Consider the following 20541-nt stretch of genomic DNA (forward strand, 5'->3'; position numbering starts at 1 on the left):
ATTTTCAAAACCCTTAAAACATGGGATTCCTCTACTCTCTTTAAGAGTGTTTTCTCTCACTCTTTGTGTAAAAAAAAGAAAAAAAAGAAAAGTGGACCAGTGGCTTATAGTTGTAGTTTTCTATCTCTACAGGACTATCTGAAGTGCTGCGAGTTGGCTTCTTGATAACACACTTTACACCATGTAGTGATCATTACTCTAAAAGACAAAGACATGAAGATAAAGGTTAAAAGTGGAGCATTGCTTAATATAAGGTTTTAAATGTCACTTTGGGTGTCATATTTAAATGCCATGTGAATGTCTGTGCAGTAAGGCGGAATTCACTGTATACTTTTGAAAATATACTGTAGCAAACACTTGTAAGTAATGAAAAAATGACAAGATCCTGACAACCTCTTCTTGTGTCTGACAACCTAACATTCCTCTAATGCTGCTTTCTGCATCTGCCATCAATCTGCCATCAAATTATTCATCTAGAGAATAACTGAAGTGAATAAAAGAAAGGAACAAAAGGAAAAACAACCCTCACCTTTTGTTTTTTAATCTCATGATGCATCCAAACATACTTTTCCCCCCTTCTGTCTAATTTCCATAAGAATCAGAGGAGAAGGTGTCAGACAGGCCAATGTGAATGCTACGTTTTCACTGCACCACATTTGACTGCGCAAAAATAAATCTGATAGAGGTTTATAGTCGAATGCACACGCGACTGGTAACAAAAAACTAAATTTGACATACGTAATGCTGATCAACAAAAGCTGTTAAAAGTTATTACAGAGCTCGTGACTTCACCCCATGAAATACAATAAGTTTTGTTTTGGTTGTAAAAAATAAAAAATAAAGCAAAGGTGATGTATATCTTATTTGCATGGTAATATGTCATTTATTGCTCTGTAATCATGATGTATGTGTGCCATCTCTGGAAAATAAACCTATCAAAAGTTCTTACTCTGCTCATTTTTCATTTTCAACTACACGCCTCTGGACAATTTTTGAACGAAAGAAAGAAAAAAATCTCGACTGGGAACTACCTCAGTGAAGGCCGCCGCATTGTCGGAGGGAAACTTCTGTTCCCATAATTCTCCTTCAAGACATGCAAATACATCATCTTTTCCAAAACTCCCCACCCATTGCCACAAACTGCAGCAAAAAACAAGCACATAAAAAGGCAAACTGTGTCTTATATTTCACTATTCTGGCAGGGGAAGCTGTTTGGCCAGACATTTGCTCATGAATATTTAGGTGGTGGTGTTATGAATATGCATTAGAATGCCGGAGGAGCACTATCAGCACACAGATTTATGAGCTAGTGTAAGAGATAATGATAAAGGAGGAGCTAACCTGGCTACTGGTATGACAAACAGAATGCACATGGAGAAACACAGGGAACCGTATCCGTGTTTAAGGACAGAAACAGATCTGCCTCACAGTGATTAGGGAAAAAAAGAAAATAACAATAATAGTAATTTAATAAGACATATTACAGCAAAACGTCTGAAGCTAATGGCCTAAATATGTATTACAGGTATATTACAGGTTTTAAAGGTCTGTGTAAATACACGAGTAAGGCAATTTTTTATCATTTGCTAATGTGTATACTTTTTTTTGGAAAGTATACACATTAAAGTGAGGTTCAAATATTTTTCTTCTTTTTTGATTAAAGAATTTTTACAGCCTCAATCAATCAGTAAATTCATCAACAAAAAGTCAAGATTGCACATGATTTTAGAAATATAAATGGAAAGTTTTGTTTGTGTAAGTGCTACTGAAGTTGATAATCTCATTTTGAGAAAATTGCATTTGCATATTACATAAATATATATAATTTTATGGGGGGAGGGTTATTATAACATCTAAGAAAATGATTATTTTCATAATTACATTACATTTTGTGTGTGTATTTAAATGTTAAGGTTTCATATATTCAAATTAATTTGTATAAATGTTTAATAGAAAAAGAGGAAAATAAACAATTGAAGCTGTATTTTCCTGTTAGCATTACAGAATTTATACACTTTTACTGTAAAATGTATAAATCCAGTTAACTGAGCTAAACTGTCACTAGGATAAAAATGTAAAATGGCATTTCTGTTATTTCAGGTTGCAACTGAGAAGTTTGTTTCTTCTCTGCCCCTGGGGTATATACTTAGAAGCATAGCATTGCAATCTTTTTTTTTAATCTGTGCAATGCTGTACCTGCATGTGGTGCTTCTTAGAAAGCATCGCCTGATAACACCCCATACTGGCCACCCAGTGGTTGCAGAGATACCGCAATCTTTTGCCTCGGGTGCAGAAAGGCCAGGAAAAAAGAGAAAGGATGCATACAGAAGAATTCAGAAACAGCTAGAAATGTTCCCTGCAGAACTGAGGTGAAGATTGGCATGGACGCCATACTGGAACCTGCACGATACTATTTCAGAGTAGAAAGAAGGCCTTCTTGCGTGCAGTTATAATCTTATTTGGGCAGTGAAAGCACAGCAGTTAATTGCAAATATATTCCTTGCACTATTACTGAGCACGCTGGGTCATTGTAAAATAAACAAAATGCAAATTTTATAACCATTTTTATGACAATTCTTTGGCAACATTACAAGCAATCCTGACTTAATATTAACTTTGAATATTGAGGTTATGCGTTTCAATAAACTCCATAGGGACACAATAAAAATCATCAGAAAATGTGTGACATAGCTAATTAAAATATTGCTCTGAAGGGGAAAAGAACTTAATTTCTCATGCATGTGAGTCACTGTGAAATTATTTTACTGAACTTATGTAACCTTGTCAGAGGCAGCTCATTTAAACCCACCACCTCCACGACCGTTACACTGTCAGAGGAATTAAGATTTGCTTTGCACAGAAAAAACCCAATCTTTTTAAAGAATGCTGACTAATCATGAGAGCAATATAAAATAAAATAGTACTATAGCACTCAAGTCCAGTCTGAGTTCTCTAACATTTTTGTCTATCATCACAGACTTTGATTCCTCTTTAGTGTTTTTGGCCTTGGATTTCATCGGTTTAAATGAAAAACATGTAACAGTATCCTAAAATATTACAAATGCATCACATAATGGGTTAATTGATGACCCTACCCTGAAAACATCAGTGATAAACAAATAAATAAACAGGACGTCACATGCATTTATTGAACATCCCGCCAGGCAAGGGCTAAAGGTTAGCCACAGCCCAGCCTGTGTTATGATTCAGACTTGACCTTATTGGGAACTGGTTATGATTTGACCTCATAGCTGTTTGTATTTGGAAAGTTCCTCCAGCCATATCAGAAATTTACCCTTACATTTATTGTTTGCTAATAGGTACACTTAAAAAATGAGCAGCTTTGTGGTTTAAAAGCTAACACATTTGCCCTACATGAGTCAAAGCTTGGGTTTAAGTGGGGGAGCAGACACAATCCCATTGTGCAAAATCAAACATGACAATTTACCTGCTGTGGCCACTCACTGGAAAATAAGAGGCCAGCTTAAAGTACTTTGATACTATTTTAAATTCAGAATTAAGATTATCCACAAATTCCTCTAAGTACCAATTTCTACAACACAGTGTGAAGACCGTGAAAGCTCCATAAAGCTCCACCAATTGTTCCACTCTTACTACAAAAATCAAAGAAATAAAATCTTGTTTTTAGACATGTTTAGGGTGTGTGGAAAGCAAATTTTTAATATTTCATATTTCTTGAAGTTTAAAAGTCAAACATGAGGTGAGCCACATATTTGTGTGGGGACCAATTTACTAGTTACTCAAAATATTTTGTGTTACGCTAACTTATGATACATTTAAATTTGATGCATAATACTACTGTATATGCTACATAATTTTCTTTTTATCAATGTATTTGTTTTTATTGGTATACTTTATTTCTATGGGAGATCACCTCCAAAATATGAAATTACCTCAGCATAAAGAGATAATTCTGATTTTAAATGACAGCGCTTGGAAACGAGTTTGATCACTTCAGTTCCCTTCCCCACAGAAAGACAAAGATCGCCAGTGAAGCGGTACAATCTGATTATAGTATCATCATGATACTGCTGCATTATGACAAAAAAAATTAGTTTGCCTTGAATTTAGTGATGGATTGGAGAGATTTAAGTGTAGCAATCAGGTGTTTTTAGTAGCTCTTTATAGAAATCAGACACTTATATATGCAGCTTTCTCTACCGTACATATTTTACACTTTTAAATGGCCCATTATTTATAGTGGGGGGGGGGAAACCCCTCTGATAACCACTGGCAGACTCACAGTGTTATCATATAGGTGATTGGCTAACTCCCATGTGTAGACACAAAGTTACTGTGTAAACCTGCATACTGCAGAAAAATACATAATTTTCTTCAACAAAACCCAGAGTGCTAAATGCACATACAAATAAGATACGAGGAGGACAATAACTTCCATTGCAGCATGGAGCTGTGTTCCCTGCAGACGCGCAGCCTTCCACAATAAGTGGATGAGGAAGAGCTGATAGTTTGGCACAGTTGCTGCTTTTCAAAGCTAACAAAGTCTTTGTGGCAGTCACAAAGGTAGTGCCTGGCAATTGACTCCTGCAAAAAAAAAAAAAGTATTTAAAAAAAACTGCCTTTGAGAGTAGAAAGTAGGAGAGATACAGGAAGGGAAAGAAAAAATGCATTGTATATCACAGCAAGTGGTGACACATTGTTGGGGCTTTGGGAGTTTAAGAGTGCACTGCCTCCTTTGTTGTAGCTCTTCTCGGAGGACTTGAACATATCGACGTCCGGGGTTTTTTTCCCCTCGTTGCAACCTGAATTCTCATCCTGCACTCTGCTCCTGCAGAAGAAACTGAACTGCTTCCTGTACAATGACAGCTCTTTGCATGACAAAGGAGAAGCAAATGGGGGAACCTGGAAAAAGGAGGGAAAAAAGATGGAAGCGTGTCAAGTACGTAGAGGAAGTTTTTGCCTTTGTGAAAATGTGCGAGCGTTCGTGCATCTGCATGTCCACACGTGTGCGCGTCGGTACAAAAGCCAGCGAGCCAGAGCTGAAGCACAGACAGTCAATGTGCTTTAATGGAGACTATGTGCTCACTGCGGCACGGCGTATGTGATAAATTATTCATTGGCTACAACACCAGAGCTATCATCGGCTCTGTTATTATCACAAACCGATGGTCAGCTGTTGCTTTAAAAGGCAATGGAGAGGGGGGGAAAGTTTAACTTTGTAGAAAATGCTCCACGACAGTACAGGACAGGGGGGTTACACCTTGTTAGGCTGTGTTGATCAGCTTACAGGGTATGAAAAGTTGTGAACAGAGGGAGTGATGATAGGGTTACAGCTCCCCTGATCTCTCACAGATGTCTTGTTTCCCTCCTTTTATCCCTCTCTTCTTAATCATTCCCAGACACATGCAAGGCTCGCCCTGCAGTTTTCTCTCTGTCCATTTCATTTTATATGGCGTCCCTCTGTCCTTGCATTCATCTCACCCTACATCCCTTCTCTGGATGTCCCTTTCTGTCACCACAGCCACCCCACCCCCTGCCAATGCTCCTTCTTGCTCCCACAACCCCTATTTCTGTCTCTATCTCCACGGAGGAGGTGCCAGAGCAGCGTAATTGGTATTCAGGCTCTGTCAGAGTCAATGCAGAGCCCTGTTAGCAGAATAAGAGAGGAAACATCCTTATCTGGATTTCCACAGTAACCAGAGGGTGGGTGGATGGGTGGGTGGGGGGGGGTTCAGCTTCACTCGCTGCTCTTATTATATTTTATTTCTATATTCCTTTTTTTTTTGTTTTTGTTGTTTTCCATCTTGTTTTCTCTCATCGTCCTCCCCCTGCTGTCTGTGCTAATTATTGACTGGCTGTGTTGCAGGCTCCTAAGCGCACACGCACGCACGTACACCCTTAATAGGAATTCACACATTGACTGGAGTTTGTAATCGCACACAACTGCACAGAGGAAGCACAGAAGAACTACAACCTGTGTGTGCAGACAGACTTGCACAGACATTACACAACCCTGATACAGCCCGCTGGCACAACCACATCTGCATCTACTACACTTATTACACACACAGACTCTCCCTCTCTCTCTACTCTCACTGTGTCCTCTCTGTCTCCTCTCAATTCCAGAGGGCTACACTACAAGACACATGTACTTGCACAGCACCATTATGGGGCTATTTTGAGGATGCTGAGTGAGTGCACCGAGCTCTTGAACTACACAAACGACTGCATCTCTCTGCACACTGTAAAATGTAACTGTAGCTTAAATGAGTAAGGAAATAATATTTATAATGTGTTTATAATGATTATGAAAACAAAATCATGAAATCAAATCAGCTCAGGGTGTGAAAGCCAGTTTTGGCGACTGAAATTTGAGTTTTACTGAAGACTCAAAATAAATAATTGAATAAAAGAAAATAAATACATGCCCAAGCTTCTTTTTACAGACAGTGTTGTTAGTTTGTATGTCACTTAGAGTGTCTGATCAGGTTTTGAGACTGATGAAAATGCAGACAGACACCGGGATCGATGCAGTGTTAACGTGTTTCACCTTTGACCTTAGTGGAAAGATGACGTCACACAGGCTGGTTAGCGGTACATTCATTCTCTTTTGAGTGCTTTCTTAAAATTTAGTCCTATCATTGAATCATGGACTTAACGACAAAGAAATCAACTGCCACCTCGCAAACACATTTTCATAGAAAGAATTCAAATCTTAATTCTGACCAAATTTCACACAAATGTCTAACAGGATATAAACTGATGTGGTACTTTTAGCTGCTCCCTTAATTCCCAAGATTTAACCCTAACCCTCTGAGGACAGATCCACATGTTTGATTTGGCATAGACTTCATGCCAGATGTCCTTCCTGATAAAATAGCTAGACTTGGGACCAGCGTTAGTACACTAGCTACCTCCCCCGGGTATCTTTCACATGCAAATGTGTTAACCACTACACCGCAAAGCCACCATTTTTTTGCAAAAAGCACTTATTTGACCTTTATTCAACCCCAAAACTCAGGAAAAGAAGAGGAAATTCAGAATATATTTCTTATTTGGTCTAACATGACACTAAGTTTGGGTGCCATCTAAGACTTTGGACAAACATGGTTGGAAACTGCACCTTGACTAGTTTGACAGAGGCAGTAATTCTAGCTTTTCCCATGGTGATCACTAAGGATTATTTAAAAGTGTAGCTCACATTGAGTTCAAGAAAAGAGCTGTTCGACTTGAATGTACTACTCACAAAGAATCAATACAAAATACTATTAATCAGATTGTTTTCTTTGATCTACCTTTTAACAGCTGATTTCTAAACAATGGCATTGCCAACAGTGTCCAGTGCCTCAATCGCGACCTCAAATTTGATAGTAGTCTTACTATTGCTTTATTTTACTGAAACTTACTGACTACTGTTGTCCTGCTCAACCATGTGTACCAGCAGAATGCAGGTTTTTCAAGTTGTTTGTAAAGTAAAGCTGTTTATTTGGCCTTGCACCATATATCTCCTTTCTCTACCTGTAGCAAAATGTTTAGTTTGTCTTTCTGAAGCAAGAACTGTTTCTCTCTCTGCTACTTCGCTTCCCCCTTACACACAAACCCAACAGAGTTTCTTTGTTTTGCTTTGCCAAGAAATAAGTGGGCACAATATAGAAAAGATGGGAAAAAAAGGAGGAGAAAGGATTAAAAGACTGGATTCAGCCTCAGTGGGAGACTATTCAAAGCCAGTGTGCAGATTCTCTAAGTGTGAAAGAGTGGACACCATGCAGACTATGTTCAACATGCAGTGATAAAAAAAGAAACAAAAAAGAGACAAGTGAGCGAAATACAACAACCTGCAGAGCCCGTCTCACATCCAATAGTTGTTGTGAGCATCTCAACAAATTAATTGGATCTACTTGTGATAAAAAAAAAAAATCAGAGGGCAACAGAACATATGTTTTGTTCCTTATAATCAAAAGCTGCGTATTGCTATAAGAGAAGACCAACTAGCCTAAATGAAGAATAAACAATTCCCGAACAAATGTATATATAGATACATTAAAACTGGTATGAAATCTATGTACAACATTAGTGACTTACATACCAAATAAGAAAACTAAAGTACATCAGTATTCAGTTTATTAACTTTATATTTATTTTGTATATTATTACAGCATAAAAGAACTGCAGTTCAATCATTGTTTTCGGTTTTCCTACCGTCTCTTTTCAGTGGCCTAATCCGACCTCTAGAAGCTCCACTGTTTCTTTGATGTAGTGATTTGAGTTGCTTTCCAGTTACTCAAAAAAACAATAAGGAAAGTAGAAGATCTGCACTGCGTTGTTCTCATTTTTCACGGAAGCAGCCAAATGCAATAAGACTACATTGATGGAAGAATCATTTTAAGAATACTAAAATGTTATCGATTACACACATAGTAACTGTGAAAGATGACACACTAACCGATATTAAGACATATAAGGAATGTTGTTACACCCTAAGTATCATTTAGCAAATAATCCACATACATAAATTCATTATATAATGCAAAATGCTACAACACATGCGAATATGTCGGGACTTCCAGTGCTGAATACCAAAATGTACCGATGACAAATCTTAATTTTACCAATTTATTTTTACATGACGGTTGACATACCTCGTTTTTAGCCCATCTGCAGTGACTTCCTGGGGCATTGACAGAAAACAAATAATCTATTTAAAAAGCCTACACATTGAATTTAAAAAAAATTTAAGTTTATGTCTACCCCTCTTCACTTTACAATTATAATTTTGACTTCATAATTGTTCTGTTTTTTTAGATATGTAAGTATGAGTAAATAACGCAAAATGTCCTTCCTTTTTTTGTTCTATAATGTCATAAATGTAATAAAAACACGACATCGCTGTCATAAAAATGCAAAGTTAAGGTAAAAAATTATCCCAAATGTATTTTATATGTTTTATACTCAAAAGGCTGTGCAAGCTTCAGTAGATTCAAGATTCAACTCTCTTTACCGTCATTATGCAAGCTCGATGAAATTATGGCAATATTTCCTCACATAATAAATAATATAATCAAACCAACATAAATATGAATACAAAATGCAATATACTAATATGTGTATATATCAAAAGTATAACGTTTTTACCCATTATGCCCAGCAATACTGAACCTAAGAATATTGGAGGGTAATGGATACTTTATGGTTCTATATGGATGTTTTTGGTCCAAACTTGGCCTTTCAATACAGAAGGTTCCTGATCCCTGGGTTATGATTTACTTTTTCCAGTATCTTTGGAGATTAATTGATTGTACTTTTACTAATGTGCTATTTTAATTGCAATACTTTTGTATTTTTAATATTACTTGAAAGATCTGAACACTTCCACTTTGTTTAATAACAAGATACAAACTTTTTAAAAACATTTTTTATTATTATTATTCCAATGTTCCAGTTTGTCTTTTCAAAATGTTCCAGGGTACAGCTTTTGACTCTTTCTGTTGTCAGAAAGTTTAAATTGTGCACATCAAACTTCAACGTACGGTAAGGTGTGACATGTTTTCTCCTAAAGTTAGGACAGGGACAAATCTCTTAAATGACAAACCTCGGTGCTCTCTGTTGACAGAAAACAGAACTCTCAGACATCATTGAGAAAATTAATTAATCCTCAGCTGTGTTGAGGCAAACGTTGGGAGAGAAACTACATATAATTTGGATGATATCCTCTCTCTCTCTTAGCATTGGTGCAGGTTACTAGCACAACCAATCCCTGTCTGCCATTACCTGAGTTGCCATGGTAACCCTCCCCCAAAAAGAATTTATTTCAGGAAGCAACCCATCGGCAACAACCTGTGACTCTCTCTCTGTCGCTCTCATTCTTTCTCTCCTCCTCCTCCGTCTCGTCATCGCGCTACCCTTTTTACTCCTTTCACACACTTCCTGCTCCTCTCCTCTCAAGCTGTCTGTCTACATATGGTGTCCTATACTTTCTTCCTCCGCCTCGCTCCCTTTCTGCATTTTATCTGACTGTCCCCTTCCTCCTCATTTGCTGTCATAGTCTGTCCATATTCAGCCACTGGGTTAGTTCATTTGTAGCTACCACCAGAGGAAATGGTGCATCAGGCTCCTTCACTAGGTTGTTATCTGTACTCATGGCTGGAGCTCCGTGTGTTTGAGGGAAAAGTACAGCGTCTGTACACGCGTGTGTTTTGCATGCATTCAGAAGTGCAACTGTGTGTGTGTGTGTGTGTGTGTGTGTGTGTGTGTGTGTGTGTGTGTGTGTGTGTGTGTGTGTGTGTGTGTGTGTGTGTGTGTGTGCATGCGTGCATGGGTGCTCGCGTGTGTAACCGTTTGTGCCAATTATTTCATTACCGGCTGACAGATTTCTCTTTCCACTATTACCGCTCCCCTAGCCACAGGCACCAGCACAAACCCCAGCAGTCACAGACACACAAACACACACACACACACACACAAGCTAGCACACAGCAACCAGTTAAAGTCCATCAATTAAGAAGGCAATTTGCTCAAGTGGTTCCACCTGGGCTAAAAGGCAGGTGGGTGGCTATGCTCTGTTTACCTATCAGACACTATTAGGGCCGGGATGTTGCTGGTTTTACTTCTGTCCTGCTTCCATGATGTCAGCTCTGCCTTTTTTTTTTTTGGTCTGCCTTTATGTCTTATAGGCTGTGTATGTTTGTGTGTGTGTGTGTATGACTGAACGGGAGATTATGTCAAGTGTTCGTGATAACTGGAATGCACTGTATCTGTCAATGAGTGGCAACCAAATGACAGATGATGCTAACATTTTGTGGATGCGGTGCGCGTGTGTGTATGCATGTTATGTGTCAGGTTATGAAGCCGCTGACATCTAGAAGTGGTAGCTGACGCCGCTCTGTCCACACACATCCCCCGTCTTTGACAAGATTTCATCAGCAATACCTCGAAGTGTGTGTGTGTGTGTGTGTGCTGTTATTTTTGTGAGTGCTTCATTGTGGACTGTGTGCGTGCGTGTGTGTGGCCTCTGCAGCAATATTTCATCCTTTCTGGAGTCCCCTAAGAACCTGCGGCACTCTGTGTGAGTGTGTGTGTTTGTGGCGGTGTATGCATATGTATTCATGGCTACCTCTGTGTCTTTGTGGGTGTGTGGGTGTGCATGTGTGTGCGTGCGCACATCTACACTCGCTCCAAGCATTTATTCACTATCATGGAGAACAGCACGTGTGTGTGCGTTCTGAATGTATGATGAAACTTCACACGCACAGAGGCACACACGCACCATGCCACACACTCACACAGTCTGTTTGATAAATTAGACTTGGAGCTACAGGAATTTGCTTTGCAATGAACTAAGGCAGCCACGAGATAGTCCATACAGTCTGTCAAGCTCCGGTGTATACTTGCAGCCCCTGCGTATGCATATGCTTGCGTTTGTATTTGTCACCCTACCTCTGCATGTTAACTTAACATGTGCCGATGCCTGTGGCCTCGACGTTTATCTGCAAGAAACGGAGAGACCGCGTGTTTACATACCGACCTCGCCATACAAAGCGCTCAGAGGCACAACAGAAAGCACGCTCAGGAGGTAAACCGCACCGACAGGACCTACATGTCAATGCTTCCTCTCTCCGTTCATTTGATTTCAGGCAAGGGCGTTCTGTTTCCTGCATCCCACAAGCCCCATTTCCTTTCTCATTGGATGTGGTATTATCCTTGGGCTTATGTGGCAGAGTACAAGATATAATTTATTGTCTGTTCAGCAAGGCAAATGTGCAAACCTGGCATATTTCATTTGCTGAACATATCATTATTAAAATATGATTCCCCCCCACCTCCTTTTTTTTGTTTCGCACTGTGTGGAGAAATGATATCTGGGGGAGATCTGATTCTTGGCCTCACTGTGAATTTTTTGCCACTAATATATATAAAACATCGGAGGATGGGCAACCTCTGTGTGAGGAGGGGAGACTGGCGAAGTCAGTGTTACGAAAGGGGAAAGCACAGTGGTAAAAGAGTCAGACACATCGATGGATATCAATGCATACCAAGTAGAAAAATGTGCATTACTTCTCAGATGATGAAACACCAGGTTTGGGAAAGCAGTGAACCTCCTTGCCCTGCTTAATACATACATACAATCTGAGTTCAGACAGCTACGAAGTCCAGGCTGCTTTAGCACCCATAGCAGCAAATACCCAGCATGCCTTGTAAATGACTGTGTACACAGCGTGTATACTATATATGCATTATTTTTACGTGAAGAATGCGCCTTTAAACATTCCCCAGCAGCAGCACTGTAAAGCAACAACACGCCATGGAAGAAAGCTTTCTGTATTCATGAGTTTGGTTTTAACAGTCCCTGCAGGTACAATAATGAAGTTCCTTTCTCCCATGTGGAATGGACCGTAATGATTGTGATGAAGCAGAATTGCTGGCTGGTTTCCTTTTTTTTTTCTTTCTCCCCCCCTCGCTGCTGTTGTATTGACAGAGCTGTAAACATAAGCATAAAACTATATGTCGCAACGATGTAACTGTAAAAAAGAACTATTAACAGATGCAAAGAGCGAGGCCAAGCCTGGAAAAAGATGCAAAAACAGGCTTCAGTGGTTGTTTGAGTGCCCTATTTGAAGTCTATTCTCTGATATACAACACCTTTGCAAAAAGGTTCAAACATAAAAACGTAAAAATGTGAATAAAAACAGAAACATTTTGTGAACTGTTATTAGATTTAGGTATTTATGTAGAAGGAACACATAAAAAGTTGAAATTGAGACATTTTACTGTGTTTTTTTAATAGAAGGGCAAAAGGCTGAAAAAGTTATGTAACGTTTAAAAATACCTGGTGCAACATGTCACAACAAGTTAGCTTAATTAGTAATACAATTAGGCAAATAAACAGCTTCCCAGAGGCTGAATCTTTCAGAGGATAGGGTTTTACAATGCTGTGAAAGACTGTGTGGGTCAGTTCCACAAACACTTCCTTTCTGGACCTTGCCTCTTTTCGGATGGGCTGAAATGAAGTAGAAATCTGTCCTGTGGTCGGAATAATCAAAATGTGAAATTCTGTTTGAAAATCATGCATGCTACATCCTCCAGCACAGAATCTGCCTATTTACTGTATGATACATACAGGTTTTGGAGTGCCACATGCTGCCATCCAGACGTCGTTTTGAGTGTTGGGCATGGTTTACTAAGCTCAGTGGGACAACTTTGAAATACATTCTGCTTCACTAGTGTGGTAGATGTTGTTTATATGCTAAAAATGGGTCAATTTTGCCTGTTACTAGGTGGTTGCTAGGCATGTATAATTCAGATTTTGTGAATATGAGATGTTGTTGTCATGAAATAAAATGACACAATGCTATTAGAAGGTTTTAAAGGTGCATAAGTGCTAAAAACAGGCTAAGTCTCTTGATAGGTGGCTGATTGCTCAACTCCTGATAGCGTAGGCGGAGCTTGTAGACAAAGTAACAAACACACAGGCAGAGAGAGATTTATTGTGTAATAGTAAGATATCCTAAATGAAACAGCGGAGGCTATGAACAACTAAACAAGAGTGGGGACATTGAAGTTTCTCAACTACAGAAATTGTTCTGATTTTCCAAATAAGAAAACCCAGAGAAGGTTGTTTTAAAAAGACATGTTGAGAAACTATGGTAAATGTGCACCCAAATGAAAAACAGATCTATTTGTTCAAAAACCAGCAACTTCCTCATTACATTATTTGATACAGTTTCTGTTTACTATTATCTAAATATGGTTTTAAATATTATATATTATATTTTAATTATATTTTTGTTTTATTGTATTATTATTATTGACATTTTACTACTTAAAAAATCAGGATTACAATTGAAAAAGCCCAAATTGTTTAATTTTTATCAGCTGAAGATAATTCTCTTTATAAGTTATAAGTTAGCTACACTGTGTAATGGAGTGGCAACAGGTTCCTTCTGCATTTAAAATGCTTCACAACTGGAACAACAAAGACAGTTCCAATGAGTAAACAAGCTAAAGCATGCAATGATTTGAATAATGTTATTCAAGCAACCTGCTGGATTACAGTTTGACACCGCAATGCTTGCCCGCTACATCAATTATGTCAATGATGATCACCGTACGAGCAGAAAACCTGATGACTTATCTTGCTTCGTTGCATGACTAACATCCATGTCAGCACCTTTTTCGCCGCATGCTTTAATGCCATTAGAAGATAAATGAGTGGCGCTGCTTGTTATGACCCGTAATGATATGGTTTGTCCTTTACAGTGAGCTAAACCCATTTTCTTCTACTGCGTGAGAACGGGAATAGGAATTGGAACCCCACAAGCAATCTATTCAAGGGTGCAACAAGCTAAGGGGATGTGACGTGCCAATGTTTCTTAGTGATTTTCATTATGTGTCATTCTATTCTAATTCATTTTCAATTGGACCATAAGAGCTGCTGCCGTAAGCAGTATAAAAAGCAAGAATGAACGAGGGAGGATCTTGTTTAGCTGCAAGACATCCTGAGAAAGAAAATAATGATCTTTATGAAATTGCTTTAGACACAATCTGACAGCCGAGACAAAGCAAGTGGCTGGCCCTGTTCGAATCGATAAAGCCTCCATTAGTTTTCTAAAGAGTAACATGCAATTTGTTTCGGTGGAGCAGCATAGCATCAGTAATATTCTGCCCCTTTGACACAAAAAGCTAATGCACTATAGCCCGCCTAATGTCAGATTAAACCTACATTTCTGTCAGATGGAAATGGAAAAACGGTTAGAACGCAGCGGATCCATAAAGCATGACCAAGTCTGTTATCGCAGACACCAAATTTGTGTCACAATGGCCTTGGGGGCCAAGCTTTCGTGAAGACAGAAAAAAACCCTAGTTTCACAATCCATTGACTGAATGACTGTGATCTCACGCACACAGAAGATCAAACTTCTTAAGCAGCTATCGATCGACTAGATGAACAGAGGCACGGTGATTGATCCAACCTCGGGATGACCTCATCGCTACCTTTGACACAGCAGGAAGGCACAAATAGAAAAGGCAGAAGGGTAAGCACACTTCTCACCCATCATTTCCTAAAGAATGTGTGGATGTATCACTCTCAAGCACCCTGGTGGTCAGGGAATCAATAGTCTGGAGAGTTGGCCTATGAATAAAATGGACAGGCTCAGTTCCCCTAAATCAGCACTCTTTCAGCTCGCACAGTATATCCTGATGAATCCACTGACTCGGGTTAGATCATCCAAGGGGCGGGACCAGCTTCTCTTTGAGAGATGATCATGATGGACATGTTGCCAGTGTTGCAAGAACAGACCCACAGGAATCCGCCCTCCTCTAAGGAAAATGCTGATCTGAGAGGATAGACAAATGGCTCTGCTTGCCTCTAACGTCTCAAACTACTGGCCCTCCTTCTTCTTGTCCTACTCCTCAGTTTGGGTGTCTACTGCCAAACACTCCACCATTTACTTTCATTTTATGCGCGTGCAAATGCACCCATGATTAATTTATACAGCCAAGCTCTATCAGATCGAAGTGACCAGGAGACATTCTGGACGAGGTTTTAATCAAAGACGCAGCCACAGTTATTTAAACTGCTCAGCTCCTTTATGCTGTTTGCCACTTTTTACAGCCAAGAGGAGCACAACCTAACAATCTGTGCTCTGTGGCTTCCTGATCTGTGCCACAATTTAATATGTGTGGCACACTTTTTTTTAAATCACCATCATCTTTATTACACTAATGTGCTTGGAAGATGTCGCATTGCATGTCCTTGCTGATCCAAGGTTTTACAGAATAGCTCAAATCTATGTCTTCAAGCTTGGTTTGGTAGGGCCTTGGGGAGTTTTACACGGCACTTCATGGGTGGAAGGGCACGAATGAAGTGTGTAAGGGTGATGTCTTTCTGACATCGCTATTTCCAAAGGCCGCTGAGTGTTTCCAGTAAAAAATAACGGAACACTAGGAGGATCCCCACAGCCAGCTTTTTATTAGAAAAGCCAACGCCAATCGTCCCACAGCTCTGCCAAAAGGCAATCAATAGGACTTTTGGAAAACTGGGTGCAATAGTGCACACTTTTTACTGTCCCACAATCAATAGGAACTGTGAAGAACAGTGCCATGAGCAAACACACAAACAGATGAAAAGTGGCCCTGGACACAAGGCACAAGGGGCTTGTTTGGGACCAGGCTTAGATTACCTTGAAAAAACCACCACAGGCTTCTGCTGCAACTGTGATTGACTCACAGAAGTGATTTAATTAACAAACCCCTTAACTAATGAATCAATTAAGCAATTGATTAATGCGTGCCACCCCTATGGATTACAGCTGATACTGACCATTAAAGATAAATTGTGTTCAATTTAGAGCAGTTTACAGCAGATTACATTCAGACAGACTTTTACCTACGTACCCCTTGGCTGTGAGGGATTTGAAATCACCGAGGATTTGCCAAGTAAAACACGGTGATTGTGACATTGCTTCTGTATGCTGAAGGAGTATTACTGCAGCATTAAATACATGCATATTATCTTTATCTCAGTTGAGTCCAAAAGCTGTGCTGCAGGGCTAAGTTCCCTAAAATCCTTCCTTTCTGCAGATTAATAATAGATGCTTAAAAAAAAGGAAGAAATACTTAATGACTGCACCTCTGCTGCTGGATCTCAAAATCACATTCGAGTGGGAGCTCGTGCAGCAGTTCGCCCTGGCCTCCACTCTAATTAGACCATCGGCAGGTTTTAGATGCAGGTGATAGCTGGAAAAGCGGCTACGCCTCTTAAAGGCCGTGCCTAGCACGCATTGTGCATTCTGCTACAGTGGCACAAACAGAATTAATATTCAGATGGAGAAATGAGACACGACATCCGCAGATGGCACGACGAAATTGAATACTTGTACTGAAATCTCTGCAGTGATAGGAGGAAACTGGAGGACAAAATAGTACGAAAAGTGGAGGGAAAAATAATAACTGCCGATATAAACAGCAGTTGTGGAGCAGATCTTTAGTATGTTACATAACCATCTACTGTTTGACAACTCTGGCACATAAAACCGATCACGCTAGGATTTCTTTTAGTCATGCAATCAGTTTAATTTGAGCAAAAGAGCTCGACGTAAGAGACAGCGATGTCCTGTGTTTCAGGCAGTGACGTGAGTTTTGAGCACATAACCCCCGACTGCAGACTCCCGGTTTGTTCATATGTTTATTATTACACTATTACACCCTCTCTTTTTCATCTGGTGTCCTAAGTGACAGGGCTCCCCTTCCTTCATGGGCCACGTGCGTGCATGACACTGCGAGTTTGCCACCACTTGACCCGAATCTGCCTGAGGCTGCTCCGAGCTGAGCCTCCACAGCACAGGATGTCATTCTAATCCACATCTTTTTGTTTGGAAAAAAAAGAGGATACCCTGCACTGTGCTTTTTAGAGCACCTGCTGTAAATGATTTTGGTTCTCTGACATTGAGTGCAGTGCATTCACACAGACACACACACACTGTATATCTGTCACTTTGGTCCATTATGGCTCACTCTGTGGTTTTACCTGAAGATCAATAACTGCAGTTGTTAGGCAGCCTGGTGGTCTGTCTGAGGGAGGTGGAGGACGGAGAGAGGCCACTGGGCTGTGCAGACATGAGGTTTTTGGGAGCGCTTCACCTACTCAGCTCCTCAGTGTCACAGAGACGTTTAATATTTCATCTTTTCAAGACGTATTAATTTAAAAAAATAAATAAATAAAAATAAATGGTTCATGTGGGTATGCTTGCAAACGAATGCGCATCTAAGATCATTCCAATCAGAGGTCTCAAACATAAGGTCCGGGGACCAGAATTGGCCAACCTGACGCACATCTTTGGAAAATGCGACATCAATTTCTGAATTTCATAGCTTTCATAGTTTTTCCCTCCTGGTGAAGATCCACTGCCATTCATACTACACCAAGGCACTTAAGTGATAGATAAGCAATAACAGTTAAAATGCAGAAAAGTTCCTGTTTTTTTTCACTGTGTGCTGCAGATTTTTTGTTTTTACAATGAAGCCACAGAAAAAGCAAAAGGATAGGACATTTTTTGCCAATTAATGTGAAGTACTCTCTTATACCTGTAATAACCATACATTTTTCTGCAATTTTATAAATTCATGCTGACAAACTTCTTTCATTTAGCACTGCAGCATTTCTTTATCATGTAGAAAACCACACAATGAAAGCTACTGTTAAAACTGCACTTCTTCATATGTTTTTAATTAAATGGAATTAAATGATGTGTAATCAAACATCTTTCTCCTGACAGACGCTGGTTTGGCCAACTTGAAATCAGAGTGGGATGCATGTGTCCCACGATGCTTATAAGTTTTGGGAAAACAACCTTCTATATGGCGCCATCCATGACATAGTTACAACGATGAGAAAATGCAAACTAATCATTCAAGATTATTCAAATTTGTCTTTAAGGTTTTATTGACTCTTAAAGCATCTTCATGAACACTTGAGAGAATTTTCAATAAAGCCACTAAGCTGCGTTCTGGTACACCTTCACAATGTTACTCCAATATTGAGAGCGAACAGGCCACTGGTGTTTTAAAGATGCTGCTCTTTTTAGCTTTAAAAGCACACCAAAGATATAACCGTAGCATATTATGCAGGCCATTTTATTACAGTGACTAACGCGTTATTTCCAGAACAAAACCTTTCACGTGCCTCGATGGTCCCAGACTCGCCGGGGGATTTCTGCACCAGGAGCTGTTCTGCGAACCTGTCGGACCCTCTATTGCCATGTGACAAATATCTCAGCCAATAAAGAGCGAAACGGGATTCGCTTCATTGTGTGAATTATTGAAGTGGACAGTGTGAGAAATTTATGGCCCAAAATTCATCCACATTCCGAGCGCATAATACGTTTCCAATCCCAAACCCAAGCCTCTCTGCGAGCCGAGATCCTGTGCCACATTATGCAAGAGGGCTGACGCAACGGGGTGTACAACCCCCCAACCTCAAATGCATATTTCTGCTCATAGTGTGTTCAGCTTCCTAACAAGCTGACACAGAGCTGACGTATTCTTTCTCCATGAGCCCAAATCACCATCTTCAATCTGTAGTTTGCAAGCTCACAATCACTGATATGAAAATAACTCTCTTGTTGACAGGCTACCTTAAATAATATACCACCTGCATGCACATCTGTACCGCCAGCTTCAGCGTCCTCACGCACTGAAGCACAGAGGAGGCGATCAATCCGGCACATGATAGAGAGGAGACTAAAAATACTTCTCCACCCCCCCACCCCCCTGCTTTCTTTTGTTCTAATTCACACTAAAAGATGGTAGTGTTGGACAACCCCAATGTTCTTAATGAAAGAATATGCAGGCTGAGACTAAACGGCCTCTGTTCTTTTTTAGGTCCCTTGTGCATGCCTTTCATTATCCTCATTCCCAAAAGACTGTCGCTAATGCACTCCTTTGAATTCATTTTATCAGTTCGTATTATTAGGCCTCAGAGCAGGGTTTGACCTTGGCCATTCTTGTAGCCTAAAGTGAGCATATTCTCACCACTTCTCTCCCTCCGTCTCTCTGTGCCACATTTCAATAAAGCCCAAACCGAAATTAAATGTGGCCTCTTGCCAGAGAGTGACCAGCAGACTTCTCCCCCCCGAAAACTTAAAAGCTATTCTGTGTCAAGTTAGAAAGCACAGAAAAACACGGGCTTAAGGGAACAACACCTCAGCGTAAAAAGCACAACATGATACCGGCAAACAACTCGGCAGTGAAGGTCAAAAATATTGTCTTGCCAGTCAACAAGCTTAACAATGCTGATGGCCCGAATCTAATAAGATCCCATCGCATCAACACGGCCGCAAGCAGCACTTTTTTGTACTGTTAGGTGGCCACACAATCCTCTTTTTGACCTCTCTGTAAGGCCAGTGTGCCACAGTAAATTAAAACTACAAAGGGTGGCTTTGGGACATGTGCCAGTACAGAATCCTCAACTCCCCTTGCTTCAAATTTTTTGGCTGACAGACCTATTTCTCACCCCTCGCTCCCTTTACTTCACTATGGCTGGACATACTCCTACCCAGAAGCAGTCATGGACTCACCACGGTGAGGGAAGTGCTTGCTACTGCTTGACCCGAATATCTGCCCTGGGCTGGAGGCAGCGAGGGCATGGCGAGCCATTCCAAGCCTTCGCTTTTCAACAATCACCACAAAGGAAAACTCGTGACCGTTCCTAAGTGCCAAACAGACCCTGCTCGCCCCGGGGTATACATGTGTAAGGGTAGTATTAAGAGCTGTTTTACGTGCCAGCTTTATGCAGTGCAGTAATTCCCCCAGCTTACACCATTTGACTTTCATAAGGAGTTTGAGCAGTAAGTGTGCTCAACCTCTGCATGAAAGTCTCCCCGCAGACAGATGTGATTTGTGTATATCGCGGTGTACTGTAGGTGGAATTAATGACCGGTTACACGGAACAATCTCCCACGCTGAGACATCGGCTAAGTTGTGATTCATTAAAGCATTAACAGCTGAATGTCAGCAAATGGAACTCAATTAATTAGCCCCCCCCCCCCCTCCCAACAAAAACCC

At 40.2% G+C, this 20541-nt stretch overlaps 1 protein-coding gene across 3 annotated transcripts in view; it reads right to left on the reverse strand.

Annotated features, from left to right (window-relative positions):
- tafa5a (TAFA chemokine like family member 5a) overlaps positions 1–20541 on the reverse strand; it is a 166006-nt gene that overhangs the window by 96938 nt on the left and 48527 nt on the right. The gene's annotated exons all lie outside the window — the stretch shown is intronic.

This window comes from Astatotilapia calliptera, chromosome 17 (genome assembly GCF_900246225.1).
Source record: "Astatotilapia calliptera chromosome 17, fAstCal1.2, whole genome shotgun sequence".
NCBI classification, from domain to species: Eukaryota; Metazoa; Chordata; class Actinopteri; order Cichliformes; family Cichlidae; genus Astatotilapia; species Astatotilapia calliptera.